Genomic DNA, 17,961 nt, shown 5'->3' with positions numbered 1-17,961 from the left:
TATCTTCTATTCTAATTCACTGGTAAGTATTTCTGTTATTTTGCCAGTACCATGCTGTTTTTACTACTATTGCTCTAGAGTATAATTTGAAGTCTGGGGTTGTGATGTCTCCTGCATGTTTCTTATTGCTGAGAATTGCTTTGGTCATTTTGATTAATGTTGGTCATTTTGATTAATGTTGGTCATTTTGATTAATATATGGCACTGGGATGTTCTTTGGTCTTGTCTTAGTGGTGTTCTGTATGTCTCCTGAACGTGAAGATCCAAGTCTCTTTCCATATTTGGAAAATTCTCTGAAATTATTTCTTTGAAGAGAATACTTATGCCCTTGGTTTGTACCTCTATCCCTTCTTCAATGCCTTTTATCCATAAGTTAGGATGCTTCATATTGTCCCATAGTTGCTGGATGTTTAGGTTTTGTTGCTGTAATGACTTCTGTATGCTGTTGACTGTGTTTTTGGTTTTAAATGAACTGTCTTCTAACAGTGATATTCTGCTTTCCATTTCATTTAATCTTCCAGAATTTCTTTCTATTGCTGTCCTAATTTCATTTAGTGACTCTTTCATTTCATTCCAGACCTCTTCCTGATTCTTTCTTAGTGTTTCTATTTCCTCTTTCATTTTCTGTAGACTTGTTTTAAAGCCTTTCATCATATTGTAGATCAAGATTCTGAACTCCGCTTCTTGCATTTTTTGTAGGTCAGTATTTGTGATTTCTGTTGTCTCTTTATTATTCCTGGTTCTCATATTTTCAACATTCTCAGTCCTGTTTTTTCTGATGTCTAACCATCATTTGTAAGTATTATGTCTATTCCAATTTTAGTATTAGGAATTTAGAGGTATCTGTAGCTCATCAGTGCTTTTTCCAATGTTGAGGGTTGGGTGATGGAGGAGGAGTCGGGGTGATGTGTACAAGAGTTGGGTTAGGTAGAGGGTATATTTAGGTTGAGTAAGAATTTAAGTGTGATAAGATAATATCTTGCTGAGAATGAGAGAGTTAAATAGTAGGACTCTTGTGGTTAGTAGAGTATTTAAGTATGGAGATATGAAATACTTTGAATATTAACCAAGGAGATATCGTTTTGGGAAAAAGTTTTGAGGGAAGAGAGTAGATAGGTTAGAGTGGGGAAGTGTGTAAGAGGGGTGGGGGAAGGAGTAAACAAACACTAAGTATCAACACAATATACAAAAGCTAACAATTATATAATCAAAGACAAAATAAACAAAAGAGGAAAAAGAAAAAAGAAAAAAAAGAGGAAGAAAGAGAAAAAAAGGACAAGAATAAAATAAAATAAAAAGAACTAGTGACTGTGTGAGACCAGAGATCAAAGTAAATTATCAAATATATATATATATATATATATATATATATATATATATATATATATATGTAAAAGAAAGAAGGGGAAAAAAAAAGAACAAAACAACAATAGCAACAAACCAGTCCTACTAATTTACGAATATGGGGTCGGGTCCATATAATATTTGAATGCCTGATTGCTGTGGTAGCTTTCGGAGTATAATCCAATGTCTCTTAATTTGCTCTGTACTTTATTCTTAGTTTCTTAAGCCACTCTCTAGGTGTTTGGACACCTTTCTTGCCTTTGACAGCTTCGGGTTTAGATGTCAGGATGTCTGGTGTCCATGTTAATAAATTCTGTACAAGTCCCAGGTTCTGTGTATTTCCAGCCTATAGTCAGTGCCTCTGCAATCTCCACTCTAGTCTCAGGCCTGTGCTTCCCTACCTCAGGGGTGGAGGATGTCCAAAGTAGTCTTGGAACCTCCCCCTGAGGCCCTGTGCAAGTATTGTGTCTTAATGACTTTTCCTGTTTCTCTGAAAATTCTAACTGGGCTAGCCGGTGGGGTCCCAAGATGCATCCTGGACAAAGGGTTGCTGTAGGGTCCCAGGGCACACAATTGCCACCAGATCACTGCCAGGTCCCAGGGCGTGGGCTGGGTGCATGGCTATCACTGACCCTGGGTGTGGGTAGATGCAGACACCTAGTGCCTGGTCCAGGGCACTCTAGGCTAGCGCTGAGTCTCGGGATGCAGGGCGGGTGCAGACAGCCAGCAGTGGGTCTGTAGTGTGGGGCAGGTGCACAAGGGTCCAGAGACAAAGGTGATGTGCAGGGTCTATTCTGGTCTTTGGCTCAGCCAGTGCACAAGAGGGTAGCACTGGGTGCCAGGGCATAGGGCAGGCATATACAGCTCGTGCTGGACCCGAGGCACGGGCTGGGTGCCCAAGACTAGTTTCTGTTCTTAGGGAGCAAGTGGGGCACACACAGCTATGGCAGTCTTGGGGAGCGGGTAGGGTCCGCGAGGTTAGTGCCGGGGCTCGGGCAGGGTGTGCGAGTTAGGTGCACAAGGTGAGTGCCGAGTCTAAGGGTGTGGATGACATTGACAGAGAAGGAACTGGGGTGTGGGCAGGGCACAAGAGGATAGTGCTGGGTCCTGGGGTGGGGAACAGATGCCCAGGGCTAGCGCCAGACCTGGGGTGCAGGCTAAGACATCCAGCTTCTCTGGATGCACTCAGATACCTGGCTTCCTTGATCCAGGTATCTAGAGGACTCTCTGTGCCACTGTGGTCCTGTCTTTGGTGAGCACACAGGTTTCTGGCTCCGGCGTCACTCGCTGCTTAAGATGTTGAATGCAGTGTCTTAAATATTTTTACAATATTTTCAAACATTATACATTATGTAGTGAAACAGTAAACTATAAATTGTGGCTCATAATCTTCTTACTAAATGAGAAAATTCTATTCTTTAATTTAGGAAAATTATCACTGTCCATCAGGCAAAAATATTTTACCAGTTGTTATAGTTTTCACCAGCATACTATTTTAAATTGTTATTATTATTCAACAACATTTTAATAATTTATTTTTATCAGTTTAATTACATCACAAGATCTTTATATCTTAAAGGCATATTAAATTTCCATTCTATTTTTTCACCAAGATTTCTTTGTGGCTTCATTAGGATCATCTATATTTCCAAATATTGTTCTCATGTATAAATTTAGGCAACTTTCTGGCTTCACTTTGCTTTTTTTATGAATGAAGAAATGTATTTGAAGATTGCACTGTCACAATTTTTATGAAAAAATAGACTGTTCAAAATCATATAATTATTCATTCACTTAGAAAAATTAAGTCAAGATCATAATATGATTGTAATTGGAATGTTTTGATTCAGCTCTGCCAATCATTTCCCTAGCACTGTTTCTTCAAATAATTCTATCTTCAAATATATTTCTTAAGGTCACTCTTTGGCATCACATACTATCATCCCTCCTTGATTTTTATTTAGTTATACTTCACAAGCAAGAGTGCTTGCCTACCATAAATAGTTTAGATGTCCTTACAGTTTTCCATTAACATTCAGTCCAAATGTAAGGAAGTGTCCAGAAAAGATACTACATTTTTAATTAGGCCCGATGCCTTGCTTTTATTTCTCTTTAGGAGCTGCATTCATGGTGCAATATGTATTTCTGTATTTTGACTCATCCTTTATAAGTCTAGATAAATGACCTTGTAGTGGCTATTAAAGCCTTTGGATAGTCTTTATTTTCTAAACTCTTAATTTCTTCAACTTCTTTAGTCAATAATTACTATGGAATAAAAAAATAAAAACCAAGATACAGTATGTAACCTCATTTTATCTACTTTTATTAAATATATATATTTTCATAGAAGACCCACATTTTAAAAATGAGTTTTTATAAAGGCTTGTAAGTACATTAAATTAAACAAAATGATAAAAAATGAAATATTTTTTAAAACTCTTAATTATGTTCTACTTTCCACCATCTATTATAGAATCTTCACATTTAAGTCATTTTGTGTGTGTTCTCAGCACTCTTGGAACATTTCTTGAATTACAGTTTTTTTTTTAACCAGAATTATAAAATTAAACTACTTTATTTCCTTTTTATTCTGAACATTAACCAATGAGATTTACAATATTTTCAGTTTCCATTTCTATTCTTCATTATGAAGATTGAATTTTTCTCTCCTAGCACATAAAGAAAATGAATAAAACACTATTTTAAGGGACAAACCATATTTTCTTTCTATGAAGTTGTTTTCTAAGAGCTTTGTCAACACTATGAGATTTTAGTAAAGGAAGCCAGGAAAATTTTTATTCCACAAGTGCCTCCTTTTGGATAATACAATAATTTATGTATTCTGGCCACTATCATCTGAAAGTAGACTTTAAGAGGCATATATTCTTAATCATACTGTATTTCTCTTTGGAGAGAAAATATTTATGTTTGCATAACTAACCTTATTCTTTCTTACTTAGAAAACTTATCTCTTCAAGGAATCATCCATATTTTTTATTTAAGTACTTCAGTTCAACTTCAAGGGGATGAATTACACATACAAACATATGTAGTCATTATTCTATATAAGAATGTTAATTAGGACACATTTTCCAAGCTCAAACCCCCACTTTTATATTTAATTCAATAAATTTAAGAAAATGAAAAATTCTACAAGCTCAGTATACCTACAACTAAACTTATGACACATTCCCTTTCTCTCTTTCTCTCCTCTCCCCTCTTTTCCTCAGTCCCCCCCCCATATTGGCCTTATTCCAATATGCAAAGGCATAAAATTAATAAAGATTGAGTACTTCCTTCATGTCAATAAAGATGTGCTTGATGTGAGCCAATCAAGATTTTATTGGTAATTTTTTCTTCTATATACAAAGAGAATTTTATTTCTGTATATATTTTCTTATGTTCTAATATGTGTATGTGTGTTTGTATATGTGTGTGTGTGTGTGTGTGTGTGTGTGTGTGTGTGTGTTACAGAACCCAGGATTGCTCTACAACTATTCCCTCAGCTCTTTTGTCTTATTTTATTAATTTTTTAATTAGGGTCTCACTAAGTTACTGCATGCTGGCCTTGAACATGAGATCTATATTCTGATATTTAAATAAGCAGATTTGATTATGCAGTATTGCTTAGAAGAAAGTTAGAAGTCTGCTTGTAGTCTGCTCATAGCTGATTCTTGTCTAGTCAATTCACAGCTGAGTTTGGGGCCTGTTAATAGTATCAACATTTATTATTCTTGGAAAATAGTATAACAAGATCAACATGAGAAGACTCATGCTGAAGGTGTTATAACATAGACATCTTTGAAGAGGAAAGTTTTGGGAAAATCCTCTATTAACTATATTGGGTCAGTACAAAATTTATAGCTTGATCATCTATAATTTTATATAGTCATTATTCTCTATAAGAATATTAATTAGGATAAATTTTCCAAGCTCAAACCCCCACTTTTATATTTAATTCAATAAATTTAAGAAAATAAAAAATTCTACAAGCTCATTATACCTACAACTAAACTTACAACACATTCCTTTCCTCTCTTTCTTTCCTCTCCCCTCTTTTTCTCAGTCCCCCCCATATACACTAAAAACTAAAAATACTTTCAAAATTAAAAAACAAAACATCACTTAAACTTAGTTATTTCTGATCTTGGTCAATGTCCTCAAACTCTGATTTAGAATCTATGAAGCAATATTGCTTTGTTATTGAAAGCAACCAAGCAGTGAGTCCTTCTGGCAACCAGTTCCACATCAAATATACCCCTGCAATCTTGATATTTTTCTTCCCATTTTTATTGTCGTAGTTTTGCTTAGGACTTTTTTTCTCTACACTCAGGAACCCTTTTAATTTTCTCTCTATCTCATATTCTATATTTCCTGTATAGTAAAAATTAATAAAACTATATCTTCCATTAGCCCAATTGGCTTGGAAATTGTATTAGTTTCTGGGGCTGTTATAACAAAATATCAATATGTGAGGTAGCTTCCATAACAGAAATTAATTTTTTAAACATTTTTGGAAGCTAGCTTTTAATAGCAAGTCACTTGATTTTTTTCTGAGGCCTCTCTTCTTGGCTCATAGATGACTGAATTCTCACTGTGTGGTCACATGACCATTCTTGGGTCTGTATATTTTCTCTGTCTTAATATTTTTCTAGAAAATCACTACTTATACTGCATTATATCTATCCACACAATCTTATGTTACTTTAATTACTTCTGCTGTGACTTTCCTCCCATTTGGTCATGGAGTTTTAGTCCATTTTCTGTTGCTATTAAAATAATGAATAATACTAGAAACTGAGTAATATATGAAGAATAGAGTTTTGTGGTTGTCATTATTTTGTTTTGTTTTTGTTCCACAGATCTGGAGCCTGGGAAGTCCATGATAAAGTAACAATATCTGAGGGATTCATGAGCTTTCATAACATGGTGAAAAGGGCAAGTGTAAAGGTATAGAAAAGACAAAGCCCAAGAAGCAGTCTTGCTTTATAACTGCTCTCAGGGTCACTAATCCAGTCATCCAAGAATAATAATTAACCCAGTTACTTAATTAAGAAAGGCATTAATCTCACTAATGACCTAATTATCTCTTAAAGGTCCTATCTCCTAATATTTCCATAATAGAAATAAATTTCAACATGAGTTTTAAAGGGGAGAAACCATATTCAAACTATAGCAGGGTCTCTCTGTCAAGAGTGGCCATAAGCCAAGATAGCTACCTCTAGAAGAGTGCTAACAAGGACTAGAGGAGGAGTTAGGCTTGGTCACACTGGTCAGGTAAGATACAATAAGGAGGTGACACAAACTGAAGAAATTCATTATTAGTACATCATGTAGAGTCGAGGGGTCCTCATGAAAGCTGATTGGAAGCCTGTAGGCATCAGAAGCTTAGAATGTGCAAGGGACCAGATAGGGATGAGGGAAGGAGATAAATATTTATTGGACTGTGCATTTACTAAAGTACATGAGGGTTATGGATTGACTATTGTAAACAAAACACTTGCTAAAAGAGAAACTTGCTTGAATTTTTTGTGTTAACCAATAGGGTTTATCTTGGTCAATGGTTGTGGAATGTGTTGGGTTTGGGATCTGTGGGCTAAGGAACAAATGAAATATATTGCAAATTACCACAAGAGAGTGAGATTTTTTAACTAGGTAAAGGTGATATAGTAGGTATGAGTTGCAAATAATTTCTCAGGCCTAAAAATGGATGCTGGGGCAGAAACTGTATTAAAGAATTCAATGACAACTTCTATCTTATCAATAATCACATTCTAAAGTAAGGGGGTTAGAATTTCAAAACATGCATTTTTTTGGAATCACAATTTAAGTCATAACAATGTCCAATTATTTTTTGGTGTATAGCAAGCCTTTTCAATCTGACTCTAATGGGTCTTTTTATTTGTATCTTTTGCTAATATCTACCTTTTTCACTTACAGCTGGCCCACTGTCAGTGAAATTCTTTATGCTTAAAGTGCTTTTGTCAAATACTTACTAGAAAAAATATCTACTTATTCTGCAAAACCTTTCTCAAATGTTAATCCCAATTTGTAGTATAATTCCCTACAGTAATAATATCGTTGTGATTTGTAGTTAAATATGAAGTTAAACATCATTAAGTTTGTGAAATGTGGCCTCATTCCTATTTTCACTACATGTCCCATTTTGTCATTCTTCTATTGACTAGCTTTTGTTTTAAGCTATTTTGACCTATATCAAAATTAAATACTTATTCAAGATGAAATGTTAATGTTTCATTAAATATTAACTGCATACAGAGAAAGTATGTTTATTGATAAGTTAGCAGTGATAAATAGAATAATCTCCAGTCTCAAGGAGCTTGTAATAAAATTATCTTACATACCTGTAGTAGAAAACTTGCTACAATTTATTTTATTTTAGCTTATACACATTTATAGTTCCTTAGCTTGACAGCACTCAGAATCATACAAAACATTTATTATCCCTATGTTCTTCCCCAGGACCAAGTACAATGTCAGGAATAATAAATATTTGTGTCAGAAGAGCTGGACATGATGGCATCTCTCTATAATGTCAGTACTTGGCAAGCTGAGACAGAAGAATTTAAGGTTTGAAACCAGCCTCAGCAAATGAGGGAGTCACTCAGAAACTTAAGGAGACCCTGTTTCAAAACTAAAATAAAATAATATAAAATAGGGTCGGGACTGTAGCTCAGAGGTAGAATGCCATTAGGTTCAATCCTCAATACCAGAGACACTAAATAAATAAGTAAATAAATAAATAAATAAATAAATTTACAAATAAGAAAGAAAGAAAGAAAAAGAAGAAAGAAAGAAAGAAAGAAAGAAAGAAAGAAGGAAAGAAAGAAAGAAAGAAAGGCAGAAATCAAAAGATCTGTTAAAAATGAGATAGATTCACTATCCTTTTCCTCTGAAAACCAGGAAAACAATTCACTTACTTAAATGAGTGATCTTCAGAGGATCACAAAAAGAAAACTTAGTTAATTTAGAGCAAGATGATTTGAAGTTACAGAATTTCAGCTCAACTGGTCAGCAGTTATTTTATGTCTGATACCATAAATGCTCTACTTTTTAAAGTATTAAAAATCGTTCTTTCATTTCTGTCAAGTTTTAGGTAGGGGAAGCTTTCAAATGTAGGCCATTCCACTGTAGTCTCATTCAAAAGGTCATTGTACCCTGTATACAGTAAGTAATTGGATCAAGCATTTCAGTGCTTGGCCAGTACTTAATCACTGTCATTTGGTCTCACAATATGTCAATTTATCTTGCTCATTCAATTTCCCTTTGACAAGAGAAAGCATGATTATCCAAGAGCCTGCTTTCTGCCATATTTTAGTAATGTTACAGCCAACAGGAATGATGAATGAGTTCCCTGGTACTGCTTCTTATAGTCCTCTGGGTTCTAATTTAGTCTCCCCTCTCTAGTTACTTTATACATCTATGTGAGCAGTCTCCTACTCTCCTGAATTCAATTATATTCTACATACCTATTATCCCCAAATCTAAATCTCCAACTATGACCATACACTTTAGATTCTAATCTATAGACTCAGTTTCTTATTACATATTTCCCCTTTGGATCTCAGTAGGTAATGTCAACATCACTAATGTCAAGCTCATCTTCTTTTGGCTCTAGTAATATGCTTATCTTCCTCATTATCTGTCCCAAGAAAGTTACTATAATCAATAAAATAGCTGATTTACTATTGTTCCTTTTTTACTCTCTGCTTATCTGATAATCATTTTTCTTTATGAAATTTACGGGATCTTCCTAAAACAAAAAGCTGAATGACTTCATTTTTCTGTTTAAATCCTGGGTCAAGCCTCATTGTTTTCAGAATAAAGTATAAATTACCTTGCATAATTTACCTTGCAAGTGTAGTTGCCAACTGATTCCCCATCCTCCTGTACATTGTATGTACACCCATACAATGTTCTCATGTTGCCACTGCTAACACACTCAAAATTTCAAGATTATGGAGGCTTCTTTCAATAAAGAGTCATGTTGCCTTTTTTCTTTGTATCTTCAAAAGTGCTAGGAATTTTTCTGCAGCAGTCTCTATTCTCTAACCTCTATTAGTGCTCAAGTTTAAGCTTAGAAATTCCTTCTTCTGGGAAGTGATTCTGAGCTGGTTCTTTGGAAATGAGAAGCCTCTGGCTTACTTCCCTGTCTGCTTCCACACAAGGTCCACGGTGTGTTCTTTACCTTGTCCTACTTGTCATTCTGCCAGGAGTTACTTCTATTTTGTTCAATACCATCTTCTAAACACTTTGAATGGCACTGTTTTTGTAATGATTTAAGTACTTAATATTCATTGTATGGATGAGAACTGAGTGAAGAAAATATATCTCATATTACTGGCTTAGAAAATATCTAGCTAAATATAGAAGAACCCTCAATGCACAAAAAATGCCTCTGTTTCTAGAAACTTGTATTTCCTCCTTTCAGTATGCTTCTGATTTTATATAGTAGGATTTAGAAGAGAGATGAATTATTTATTTCCAAAGCAGAGAGTACTGGGTGAAAAGTAAATTGGGGACCTAAAATGGAAGAGCTGAGAAGATACCCTTGTATCAAGAACCCATTATGGAAGTTTTTCCTGTGCATACAATTACGATTAGGGGTTTCAAAGTTAATTAGACTTTTCAAGGGGATTCTTATATATATTATAAGCTAATGTAAATAGTAATTGCTTTAATAATAGGCATAATATATGCACTTATTTTTTAATGGCATATATCAGTAGAACTGTCTTGTTATTTCTTTTACTCAATTATGTAAAATTGGGATAGTAAATAACAATAATATTAAACCAATACTACTTTTTGCCTGGGTTTCCCCTTGCTTTTTTCAGTAAAAGCAAAGCAGAACTCAATACACCTGTGCAATTATGTGTACACACACACACACACACACACACACACACACACACACACACAGAATAAAATTAAATATTTACCAATTAAGATGTATTACTACAATGCACCAATAATAAAAAAGAAGAAGAAAAGAAAATGTAACAACAACAATAAAAGTTTTTGGAAATAAGATCTCAGACCAATGCGCATCTAAGATCACATCACACTGTAGAATGCACAACACTAAGAAAACAAATACATCATTATAGCATAAAGTAATATGTTTCATAATACCTACTTTTATGTTAACCAGTAGATACTCAGAAAATGAGTGTGTATCAATATAAATTTTCAATAATATTCTTATGAGAAAAATCATATTTCTTTTCTCCAATTTATTTTTACTGTTGGTTTTAAAATGTATTTTCCATAATGATAGATGTTAGTAATCCTGTGGCTTCTCTTTCCTGTCTTAATTTGCTTTAATCTCCCTTCTTAGTGTCCCAAACCGGTAAAGATTATGGCGATGGCAGTGACAGTGATTGTAGCTAATCCTTTTGTGTAAGTGACAGGCATGTTTATGTGTGTTTTGAATGCTTTACAGTCCCATAACTATTCTTTGAAAAATAGTATGATTTAGGTGCTGCTTTTTGATGATGAGAAAATGGAGCCACAACTACTGAAGTTAAGGTCATACAGTGGGCCAGAAGTCAGATACAGGGTTTCGGAGTATGTGTTCCTCTCTCCTACAAAATACAGCAGCTGAGAAGTAGGTTATCTTCTAAGAAAAAGTGAAATGAGTAAGAACAGTGTATAAAATCCAAGTTTAGAAATATCTTGTACAATGAAAATAAAATACCTCAAATCAGTCTAAATTTACATCATCTCTTACCTCCATTACATGGTCAATTTACTTAATCCCAAACCTGAAGTTCTAGTCATCTCACGTTACTCAGAAACAATACAAAAGATTTGTTTTTCAGTACTTTGATAAAATTATTAATAATGAATCTATTCTGCTTGTTAAAATTATATTTATTTATTTTTCTCTATATTTTCCTGTATTATCTAACTTTCTGAAGTGATCATGTGTTACTTACATAATTTATTACTTACATAATTACAAAAATGTATGTGATACTAAAATAGACATACTCCATGACACATAGAAAAAGTTTTAAAATTTAGTTACTATTTAAAAAATAAAGATTCTGTTTTTTTCTTTTTCCTCATTTTCTTATTATATTAGTAAACTCTTACATTATTAATAAGTTAATAACAATGACAAACCACAGACACATATTATATATAGATTATTTTATCAGCAAATACCACATATATATTTTATATGATTTGCCCTACCTCATATAGACATCATCTCAGTACCATTTCTGCATTTAAGAAAGTTAATTTTAAAAAGTATCTTACCTACCTTCTTTTAGATTATTTATCAATAATTAATAAATTTGTCTATTTCCTTTCTTACTTAATATTCTTGTTATGGTAAAAAACCATAATCTCTGGATGTTAGGAATGAGTTAAATGGCAAACTGGGTTACATATTAGAAAGACTAATTTTAAATTACTCAGCCAAGGACATGTTACCAAATTATGTATTAAAGGGCATAAATATAAATAAAAGAAGCATATGATAAATTTAAAATTTCTCATTTAGAAAATAAAACATTTTAATATGTATCAAACCTATGTAAGAATAGTAAAAATGCCATATACTTTTTATGCAATAACTAATTAACACATATTTATATTTAACTGTCTACAGTTACATATTTAAAAATTTATACATATGAATATATTTTCATACATGTTAATCCATATATTAAATTAAAATGAAATAAAGACATATATAGCTAAAATTGATCAACTGAAGTAACTTGAATTATCAAGGTAATGTATCAATGTATCAACTAAAGTATACTTAAGTTCTCATTGATTAAAATTCCAAAGACAGAGCCGGGAGTGGTGGCGCACGCTTGTAATCCCAGCATTTGGGAGGCTGAGACCTGAAGGATCTCGGTTTGCAGCCAGCCTCAGCTACTTATTGAGGCCCTCTGCAACTCAGTGAGACCCGGTTTCAAAATAAAGAATAAAAAATAGGGCAGGGGGTGTAGCTTGGAGGTCAAATGCCCCTGGGTTCCATCCCCAGACCCGCAAAAAAAAAAAAAAAAAAAAAAAAAAAAAATTCCAAAGACAAATCCACAGATCTGGAAAAATGTAATGCACACTTTTAAAAAGTATGCCTTTTCGGGGTGTAGTGGCATATGCTTGTAATCCCTGCACTTGGGAGCCGGAGACAGGAGGATCGTGCAGGTTCAAAGACCCTGTTTCTAAATAAAAAGTACAAAAAATGAGTCTGGGAGTGTAGCCCAGAGATAGAAGGGTTTCCAGGAACCCCTGTAACACACACACATACACACACGCACACACACATACACACACACACAAACAAAAGTATGCCTTAAAAAGAATTCAAAATGGTAAATACAACTTATTTAAATAAGAAGAAAATAAAACAATGTATAATAAATTACTGAGACCTTTTCTGGCAGAACATGGAAAAACAGATTTTATGAACTTTTTTAAATTTATTTTTTATTTTTATTTATTTATTTATTTTGGAGGGGTACTGGGAATGGAAGACAGGGAATTCTACCTTCAAGCTACACCCCTAGTCCTATTTTTTTATTCTTGATTTTGAAACAGGGCCTCACTAAGTAGCTAACACTGTCTGCGAACCACAATCCTCCTGTCGCAGGCTTCCAAGTACTGGGATTACAAGCGTGTGCCACCACGCACAGCTCTTCTGAGCTGATTTTGATCCACCTCAGCAAATGCCTTTGCCTACAATTACAATACAGCAGCATATCTTTAAACATGTCTTTCGTGTTTTTTCTTTAAAAATGTTATATGCTGCTTAATTTAAAAGATAAAGGGAAAACCTTATTCAGTGAGAGACAAAATGAAGACTTTTAACGCAAATGTCAAGTTGTCTGTGGTTAGAATATAAAGATCTTGTGCCTATGGACTTTTTATCTTTTTCACAGATTCGTTAATTAAAGATAATGCTTAATTTGACACCAGAGTCACATCTGACTTTTTGAACATTTCCATCAGTAGCACCTAGAAGCCATAGTTACATAGAATCATCAACGAAGAGGTCTTGAAGAAGAGCTAATCTGCAAACTCAGAGGTGAATTTACATATACAGCTGCAACGAGGTGGTTAAGTGCCAGAGCTGGTGACAGTAGAATAATTGTGGAAACGCATGAATAGAGGTAGGTGGGCTCATCAGAAAGCACTTGTATTTGTTATCTTGTTTTACAAAACTTCTTAACATCTAATAACTGACAATTTTTATCCATCTGCATTTTTCTGCAGATGGCATTGAAGAGTCAGATGTTTGCAACATTTTATGTCAATATCAAGTATAGAAAACAGGATATTTAGTCAACTCTTTTCCTGCAGAAATTTCAAGAGAAAAAGTCGTGTATGCACTGTTGTATCCTTAAAAGATAGATGGCATTTTCTTAATATATACTGTTGTATTTACTGCCACACATTTTGCTAGAAACACTGGCATTTGAAATAGCTATGTACATTGTGATGGAAAGAAAAAAAATTATATTTGAAATAAGCATTAAAGCCTACAATGCAAATTTCATTAATATAATACATTAATTAGTACTTTAAGTTATTTATATTAATAATGTGTACCATTTTCAGTTTCTGTTTTTCCTTTCAGAATAGCTAAGATGTTTTTCCACAGCACCATCTTCTTTAAAATAGCTATACATTTTGAGAAACTTTATATTGTACCTATGGTGTTAACACTTTACTATCCCTGGCTAACTTGATCTTCTCTGCCCTTTCCCTCTTTTTATGAGTGGTGAATATCTAATGGTGGCTTGCATAATGAATTTGAAGTTAATAGGAACAAAAGCTGGCATTACTAGGATTTCAGATTTTTGTTTATTTATTTATGGTGCTCGGAATAAAACTCATAGTCTGACATTTTATCTTTTTATATATTTATTGATGCACTATAGTCTCATATCATATTGCAATTCACAGTGATAGGGATATTCCTGCACACAGAACTCTGTGAGCTTTTCCCTGTCCTCTTCTCACAACCCCCATTCCCCACACGAGATATTGAGATTGGCATTGAGATTCTCACCTATGTACAAAGTGTTAGTGAAAGTGTTTTCTTCACTAATTCTCCCTCTCACCCCTCCCAACCCTCCCCAAAACTACCTCCCTTGGTCCACTGGAGTTTCTCCTTCTTCATCTAAAGTTCCTCTTATGTGTCAATTGCTCCCTGGCTTCTGCATATGAGAAAAAAAATATAACTCTTCACTTTCTATCACTAGCTAATATCAACATAATCTTTTCCAGGTCCATCCATTTTTCTGCAAATGACATAATTTTGTTCTATTTTTGGTGCTGATTAGAATTCCATTGCGTATATGTCCCATAACTTTGCAATCTATTCATCTGTTGATGGACACCTGGATGGGTTTCATAGTTTGGCTATTGTGAACTGCGCTGCTATAAACGTGAATTCACATGTATTACTTTAACATTCTTACTGAAATCAGAGCCTAACACTTTCTATGCAAGGGATTTATCCCTGAGCAATATGACCCGCAACCCTTGGGATCATAGTTCCATGAAATCTCAGAATGTAAGAAACAGAATTTAGAAATTTTAAGAGGAAAAAAATTAATCACCGATTATGGGATGCAGAAATATTGAGGCCTTTCCTTTATTGATATTAATGAACTCAATATTGATTAACTCAGCTCTTTTTCTTAGCTGGAATTGAAACCAATCTTTCTGTACTCTTCAGAAAGTATTTGAAAGACACTCAAAATGTTATTAGAATGGAGATGTTTAAAATCTATTGGTATTTCTCTCATGACTCAGTCAGTATTCAGCAGTTCTTAATTTAGAGATGGTCTTCATACTTTTATCTAAATTGAGGAACAAAATTTTCTGTATCAGACAGAATCAAGGGAATTTTGTTGTACCTATTAAGCTCGAATGATAATGAGATCAAGTTTTCAGAATAAGGGAAGAGAAATCCCGGGACACTTAAGTTGACTTCTGGGAGCTGGGCATGGTGGCACATGCTTGTAATACCAGCATTTGGGAGGCTGAGACAGGTGGATTATGGTTTTAGGACAGCCTCAGCTACTTAGTGAGGCCCTTTGCAATTTAGCAAGACCCTGGTTTAAAATAAAGAATAAAAATAGGGCTGGGTGTGTAGCTTGAGGTAGAATGCCCCTATTTCATCCCCAGTATCACACACACAAAAAAGATGACTTCTGGAACCCAAGTAAACATCATATCACTTATTTTTTGTGCTTAAGAAAGTAGATAAATTTATTAGATTGTTATTTTATTATATTATGATTTAAAGATTCTCTCATAAAAGAATCTTAGCTGTCAGTTTTATAGTTTGCTTCCATGACAATTGGACTTTCCTTCTTCCATTTCTAACATTCAGACTGCTTGATATCATCATACATCACTTTGGCCTTTAGTAACCAATTACTAACTCAGTTTTAGTAGTAACTATGAATTTTATTCTTCAAAAAATCCTTAAAATGTAGATTATCCTCATATGAGGATGTAATATTCTTGACTATAATTACTGTTTTCACTTATTAATATTATTAGAAAATTTTTCTGAAAATTAGAGATGGGCAAAAGACATTAGTGTGTATATTCTCAGTGAAATTCTGGACTTGACTCTTCTTAGAAGACAATTTTATAGGCACAAAATGTAACCCTATAAACACCAAGCTTCTCAAATGCTTTTTGGAATCATTTCAATATATCCTATTTTTCAATAACTAAACAGTTTGAAGAAAATTTTATAGGATGTGTTCATGTTATACTTGTATAAAAGTAATAAGTACAGCTAATAAAATATAGCTAATAGCCTGGGTATGGTGGCACATGCCTGTAATCCCAATAATTGCGAAGCTGAGACAGGAAAATTAGAGATTGAAGACCAGCCTCAAAAATTTAGCAAGACTCTCAGAAACCTACCAAGGCCCTGTTACTTTCTTTTTTAACTTATTGGTACACTGTAATCATATATCTTGATGTGGTATAGGATAGTAGAAGCTTATATGCACATATCACTCATTAGGCCTCCTCCACTTTCCACCCTATTCTGTCCCCCTTCCTTCTTCTAGTGTTCAGAATAGCCACTGGCTTTGATAAGTTTGTGAATGTACCTCATGCGAATTAGAGTGTTTTCTCCTTTTACCCTCTGACCTCACTCAGGTCACTTTCGTACTTATCCTCCTTCATTGTCTAGAGTCCCTCCTATGTCCCATTTTATCCTTAGCTTATACATATTAGGGAGATTTTCTGATTTTTTTTCACATTTTGTGATTAACTAATCCTACTTAGCAAAATATTTTCCAGTGTCATCCATTTTCCTGCAAATGACATAATTCTATTCTTTTTATTGCTGAGTAAAATTTTATTGTGTGCATATCCCATAGTTTTATAATCCATTCATCTGTTAATGGACATCTTGGCTGGTTCCATAGTTTCACATTTGTGAATTATGCAGCTATGAACATAGATATGCATGCATTAGTCTGGTAGTTTGGTTTCTATTTATGGTGGTAGGCATCCAGAAATTGTATTGCTGGGTCATATGGTAGGTTAATTCTCATCCTCTTTGGATCTTCCTCCATACTATTTTCCAAAGTAGTTGCACTAATTTGAATCCCACCAACAATGTATTAGAAATCCCACTTCTCTATATTCTCACCAGCATTTGTTGTTTATGTTTTTAATGATTTCTCTTCTAATTGGGGTTAGGTAAAATTTTAAGGTAGTTTTGATTTGCATCTATCTGATAATTGTGTTAATCATTTTTTCATATATATATTGGCCATTTGTATTTCATCTTTTGTGAAGTGTCTAGTTCACTTGTCCATTTTTGATTAAATTATTTTTTGTGTATGTGTATGTATGTATGTGTTTGCGTGTTACTGTGGATTGAATTCAGGGGAATTCTACCTCTAAGCTACACTCCTAGCCTAATTTTTTATTCTTTATTTTTGAAACATGGTCTCACTAAGTTGTGGAAGACCTCACTAAGTATCTGAGGCTGGCCATAAATCTGGATTCTTCCGTCTCAGTCTCCCAAGTACTGAGATTACAAGCATATACCAACTGAGTTATTTGGTTTTTTTACTGGTGAGTTTATAGAGTTCTCTGCATATTTTCTGAGAGTTAATAGTCCTCTATCAGAGGAGTAGCTTACAAAAATTGTCTCCCATTCTGTCGGCTCTCTGTTGAGGTGCGTGATATTTCCCTTTGCTGAACAGAAAATTTTCAGTTTAATGTAATTCCACATATAGATCTTCCTTTTAATTTCTTTTGATTTTGAAATATTATTGAGATGGATTTTTACCTTCTCCTGTGTGTTTAATTATGGGAACTATGTCTTCTTCAATGGCTACATGGTCTCTGGTTTAATTTCCAAGTCCATCTTGGAATTTATTCTGTGTAGGATAAGAAAGTGAGTTATATTTTTATTTTCCTGCATATGGTTAACTAGTTTTGCCAACACCATTTTTTGAAGAGACTGAAACAACAGAAATCTCAGAATAGCCAAAAGAGGCTTTTTTCCAAGTGTATGTTTTTTTATTCCTTTGTAAAAAATCAATTAGTTGTGTGTGGATTGAGGATTTGTTTCTGAAC

The sequence above is a fragment of the Muscardinus avellanarius genome, assembly GCF_963383645.1.
Source record: "Muscardinus avellanarius genome assembly, chromosome: 6".
Lineage (NCBI taxonomy): Eukaryota > Metazoa > Chordata > Mammalia > Rodentia > Gliridae > Muscardinus > Muscardinus avellanarius.
Note: the sequence above shows the minus strand (reverse complement) of the source record.